This window comes from Podarcis erhardii, assembly GCF_964252035.2.
Source record: "Podarcis erhardii genome assembly, chromosome: 4".
Taxonomy (NCBI): Eukaryota; Metazoa; Chordata; class Lepidosauria; order Squamata; family Lacertidae; genus Podarcis; species Podarcis erhardii.
The window spans coordinates 8,369,421-8,375,420 of record NC_138508.1 but is presented as its reverse complement, the minus strand read 5'-3'; positions in this window follow the sequence as shown (position 1 = coordinate 8,375,420).

Here is a 6,000-nt window from a genome sequence, read left to right as displayed (position 1 = left end):
GCTTTGGCGTGTGGACTCTTCTTTTGCAGGCTTCGGCCGGATTAGGGGACGGGGCAGTGAGCTTTCCTATTGGACAGAGTTGGCAAAAGAGTTCTCTGTTTTGTTTTACCTTATTTCGTTTTCACAAGTGTTGCACCTTCCTGTGAAACTCCTGGTGGTCCAGACACTGACTGAGGATGCATGCTGGCATAATTTTAATAGTTTTAATTATTATTTATACCTTGCTCATCTGGCCGGGTTTTCCCAGCCACTCCGGGCAGCTCCCAGCAGAATATTAAAAACACGATGAAACATCAAACATTAAAAGCTTCCCTAAACGGGGCTGCCTTCAGATGCCTTCTAAAAGTCAGATAGCTGTTTCTTTCCTTGACATCTGACGGGAGGGCGTTCCACAGGGCGGGTGTCACCACTGAGAAGGCCCTCTGCCTGGTCCCCTATAACCTCACTTCTGGCAAGGAGGAAACTGCCAGAAGGCCCTTGGAGCTGGACCTCAGTGTCCGGGCTGAACGATGGGAGTGGAGACGCTCCTTCAGGTCTACTGGGCCAAGGTCGTTGAGGGCTTTAAAGGTCAGCGCCAACACTTTGAATTGTGCTCGGAAACGTACTGGGGGCCAATGTAGGTCTTTTGCAATGTGGCTGGAAGTGCAGGATTCTGTCCACACAAGATAAGAATGTGAATGGGGGGAGGGGGGAGACCATCAGGTACAAGGTGCCTCCAGTCTCGCCCCTCTAACCCAGTTCCCTTAAAAAAAATAAATCATTGCCCCCTTGATTCCAAAAAACTCACCCCAGTGCCCTGTACCCTACCATAGAAAAAACATCTTTCAAAATAGCAATTTGCACGACCCACCTAGGAAGAGAATAACAATGAAACTCCGAACAGTGTATTCATCCCACATTTATTCCAAATCCAATTTAAACTATTTAATTCAGCAAAATGGAACAGCTTGATCCGGAGATGGCAGCTTTTCAAAGTTTCCCATTTACAAAGTCTTCTACATCTGTACCTCTCTGACACTTCCTCCTTAGCTCCACCCCACACCCCCAGTAATCCTAGGGTACAATCAACTTGGGGAGCTCTAGCAAGAGCAACACGCTTTTTAAAACCAACAAAGGTTTTGAGCTTTGGAAAGTGACAAGGAATCAAACGATGAACAGGAAGATGTCTAAACACTCTGCAAACAGATGGGGACGAGTGTGGAACGAATGCCTGTCGTCGCATTACCTCCCCGTAAACAAACCAGAGCAAATGCTCAGTGTATAATCTGACCTCCACTTTGTGTGAATATATCAGGATGTAAAAACAAAACAAATTCCTTCCAGTAGCACCTTAAAGACCAACTAAGTCAGTTCTTGGTATGAGCTTTCGTGTGCATGCACACTTCTTCAGATACACTATCTGAAGGATGTAAAATCTGAAGGATGTAAAATATCAGGATGTAAAATGACCCCTGACCGTTAGGTCCAGTCATGGCCAACTCTGGGGTTGCAGCGCTCATCTTGCTTTATTGGCCAAGGGAGCCGACGTATAGCTTCCGGGTCATGTGGCCAGCATGACTTAAGCTGCTTCTGGCGAAACCAGAGCAGCGCACGGAAACGCTGTTTACCTTCCCGGCGGAGTGGTACCTATTTATCTACTTGCACTCTGACGTGCTTTCGAACTGCTAGGCTGGCAGGAGCAGGGACCGAGCAACGGGATCTCACCCCATCGCAGGGATTCAAACCGCTGACCTTCTGATCGGCAAGTCCTAGGCTCTGTGGTTTAACCCGCAGAGCCACCTGTGTCCCATATCAGGATGAGGGCCCAGTAAATCGGGCAGAGGGCACTGAGTGTTCTGGAAGCCAACCATTTCTAAGTAGTCTGTGCACAGTTTCTGATCCATGATAAAGGGAATTCTACGGAGGTGTGTTCAGATGGGCTGGGCTGGGCCACAGTTATGTGGCGACGGCAGCAGGGCAAGAGCTGGTTGGCAAGCTGATGTTTAAAGGAGAATATGCACAGATTGAAGTCAGAGCTAACCTACATGCGCAAATCCACTGGAGGAAGGAAAACTGGGTCACCAGCAGTCACTGGGGCCACCGTGGGGTCCTGGCATACCCAGTCGGCTGCAATTGCTCTCTTATTTAATAGGTAAAGGTAAAGGGACCCCTGACCGTTAGGTCCAGTCATGGCTGACTGGGGTTGCGGCACTCATCTCTCTTTATAGGCCAAGGGAGCCGGTGTACAGCTTCCGGGTCTTGTGGCCAGCATGACCAAGCCGCTTCTGGCGAACCAGAGCAGCGCACGGAAACGCTGTTTACCTTCCCGCCGGAGCGGTACCTATTTATCTACTTGCACTTTGACTGCTTTCGAACTGCTAGGTTGGCAGGAGCAGGGACTGAGCAACGGGAGCTCACCCTGTCGCAGGGCTTCGAACCACCGATCGGTAAGCCCAAGGCTCAGTGGTTTAGACCACAGCGCCACCCGCATCCCTCCTCTTATTTAATACATAGGTATAAATAATGGGGCGCGGGTGGTTCTGTGGGTTAAAACACAGAGCCTAGGACTTGCCAACCAGAAGGTCGGTGGTTCGAATCCCCGCAACAGGGTGAGCTCCCATTGCTCGGTCCCTGCTCCTGCCAACCTAGCAGTTCGAAAGCACCTCAAAGTGCAAGTAGATAAATAGGTACCGCTCCGGCGGGAAGGTAAACGGCGTTTCCGTGCACTGCTCTGGTTTGCCAGAAGCGGCTTAGTCCTGCTGGCCACATGACCCGGAAGCTGTACGCCGGCTCCCTCGGCCAATAAAGCGAGATGAGCGCCGCAACCTCAGTGTCGTCCGTGACTGGACCTAATGGTCAGGGGTCCCTTTACCTTTTTATAAATAACTGAGAGCAGAACTGTTTGCACAACAGGACTTCCCCCCATCTCCCTCCGCTGTACACCCCCTAAATCTCTTCTGGGTTTTCCACCAACCTCCCATAGCAGACATTTGGGGGGTGGAGCATTGAGCAAGCAAAAGTTCTGCTTCTGCAACTCTTTAGTTGACTACTGCCCTAAGTCCGCACCACTTTTCCTGTAAGGTACATTTCTGCAGTGCTTCAAGGTCTCCTGAGTCCCTGCTCTCCTATCGATCAGGCAAAACAAGCCCTGCAGCCAGAGGGAGAAAAGGCCTGCCTAATGATGCCAGTCTGCCAGTTAAATGCCAGGTGCAGACTTGGCAGGTGTTTTGCACAAACCGCCTGCTCAAGTGGCGGGCTGGGGGGGGGGAGGCCTCCTGCCGGTCTAGGTATCCATCAAAAAGCCACTCGTCATGGCATATTATTGGTAAACCTCTTGGCACTTCCAAATGGGCAAAACAACTGCCGCCGCCAACCAAACTTCTAGGAGAAAATACTGGGCGAGGTGCAATAGCCTTGGTTGTGTTCAAAGCACTCTTAAGGCCTGTTTACGTGATGCAACAGGGGTCAAGCATTTAAGCCCAATTTGGGGTTTCGATGTTTATGTGGGCTGCTTTTGTTGACAAGCAGTGGGTTATGGAAGGGCAATTGATCCTTAAGATTCAGCCTGTCTGGCTTTCTTATGATGACACCCGGCCCTGGACTTCTTGAGACATCGAGCTGCAGAATCCCAATCTAGTTTCTCATAAGAAAAGCTTGCAGGATCAGGCCAGTGGCCCCAGCTGGTCCAGCATCAGGGGCCGATCGGATGCCCCAAATTCTTCTCCTACTCCAATTTTAGCTCTTTTACTCAGATCTGAATTTGGTTCAGATTTCTCGCTTCCTTTCAACCCCACTGACTCTGGGCAGTTGTGCTTCCTTTACAAATGTGGCCTGGCTGAAAAGTAAGGTGGGATACATACTAGATTTGGGGAGGGGGCCAGATAGCTTGGCTAGTTTCTGATCCATTCTGATACATATATGAGGAGCTGACACACCAGACCAACCCTGTGTGAGATTCCAGTTCTGGGGGGCAGGCAGAGGGCGCAGGAAGAAAGGGGGAGCAGAGCAGAGCACAAGGAGTCTTCATTTTTTTTAATTGCTTTGTGTGCCCGCTTTAATTGCTTTGTGTGCTCACCCCTTTCTTAAAATTTATTTCCTGCTGTGGGTTTTCCTTTTTGCAAATCTACCAAAGAATGAAACAAAACCAGGATTCAGGGGTTTTTCTCTGGACGGCGGAGGGCATGTGCCCCATTGATGTAATGGTGGTGGAAATGCTATGTAGGATCAATCAAGAAATCAATCAATCTTTATTGCAGTCGAAAGACCAGATAGCAGAATCAACAACAGCAACAACATCAGCACCGGGGGGCAGATGCAGTAGACGGAATTGAAAATTCCTAATAATAATAATAATAATAATAATAATAATAATAATAATAATTTATTATTTATACCCCGCCCATCTGGCTGGGCCTCCCCAGCCACTCTGGGCGGCTTCCATAAAAACCAAAAATACAGTAAAATATCACACGTTAAAAACTTCCCTGAAGAGGGCTGCCTTAAGATATCTTCTGAATGTCAGGTAGTTGTTTATCGCTTTGACATCTGCTGGAAGGGCGTTCCACAGGGCGGGTGCCACTACCGAGAAGGCCCTCTGCCTGGTTCCCTGTAGCTTTGCTTCTCGCAATGAGGGAACCGCCAGAAGGCCCTCGGCGCTGGACCTCAGTGTCTGGGCAGAATGATGGGGGTGAAGACGCTCCTTCAGGTATACTGGGCCGAGGCCGTTTAGGGCTTTAAAGGTCAGCACCAACACTTTCAATTGTGCTCGGAAATGTACTGGGAGCCAATGTAGGTCTTTCAAGACCGGTGTTATATGGTCTCAGCGACTATGTACTTATTTGCATTAAAAATGGCACACCTTCAGCTAAAATCTTTATTCCAGAGTTTAAAATCAGTACTCATTCAAGGGGAGGAGGGACAAAAAACAAGGGTGGGGGGGCTTCAGGAAGGTCAGTTGGGGCGGAGTGAGATTCCTCTGGGGAATGCTGGAGGGTATGAGAGTGTGTGGAGCCCCCAAACATACCTGAAAGTGTCAGAAGGATAGTTTGCTGCTAGCTTCTGACCAGGTTCTCAACCTTCCACAGTGAAGAGTTATTCATTCATTTTATTTCTATGCTGCTTCTCCACACACAAAAACCATGTTCGAAGTAGCTCACAATATGATTACCAGATTTTTTTCAATGAATCCGGGGACACTTTTTTTTTTGAAGCTGAGTGCTCTGGTCCATGGGGTCACGAATAGTCGGACACGACTAAACAACAAACAACAAAAACAATTTGTCCGGGGACAGATTTGCAAATCCGGGGACGTCTGGGAACCCTAGCTTACAACAAAGGAAAAAGGAAGGCGGTTCTAGTAATAAGATAAAAGATTATGTAAAGTGGATGGTTATTAGATGAAAGTTTGAAGTTAATGAATTTGCTGAACCAATTTTTAAGTGGAATACAAAAAAGGGAGGCGTGAGGAAGTCAGGAAAATAAGTCAACTAGAGAAATTTTTTTTAAAAAGAGGGTTTTTTGTTTTTGTTTTTCCTTTTTCCTTTTCTTTTTTTATGTCAATTGTCTGTATTTTTGTATTTTTTCTTGTGTTTTTATTGTCTTATAACTTTTCTATTGTGAAAACTTAATAAAATATCATTTTTTTTAAAAAAAGGAAGGCATGCCCAAACTTGTTGTTTAGTCATTTAGTCGTGTCCAACTCTTCGTGACCCCATGAACCAGAGCACGCCAGGCACTCCTGTCTTCCGCTGCCTCCCGCAGTTTGGTCAAACTCATGGTGGTAGCTTCAAGAACACTGTCCCACCATCTCGTCCTCTGTCCTCCCCTTCTCCTTCTGCCCTCCATCACTCCCACCATCAGGGTCTTTTCCAGGGAGTCTTCTCTTCTCATGAGGTGGCCAAAGTCTTGGAGCCTCAGCTTCAGGATCTGTTCTGAGCACTCAGGGCTGATTCCCTTCAGAATGGATGCACAAACTAAACGGTGCCAAAAGCAATTTCATAATAACATAGCAAAGCAGCACTA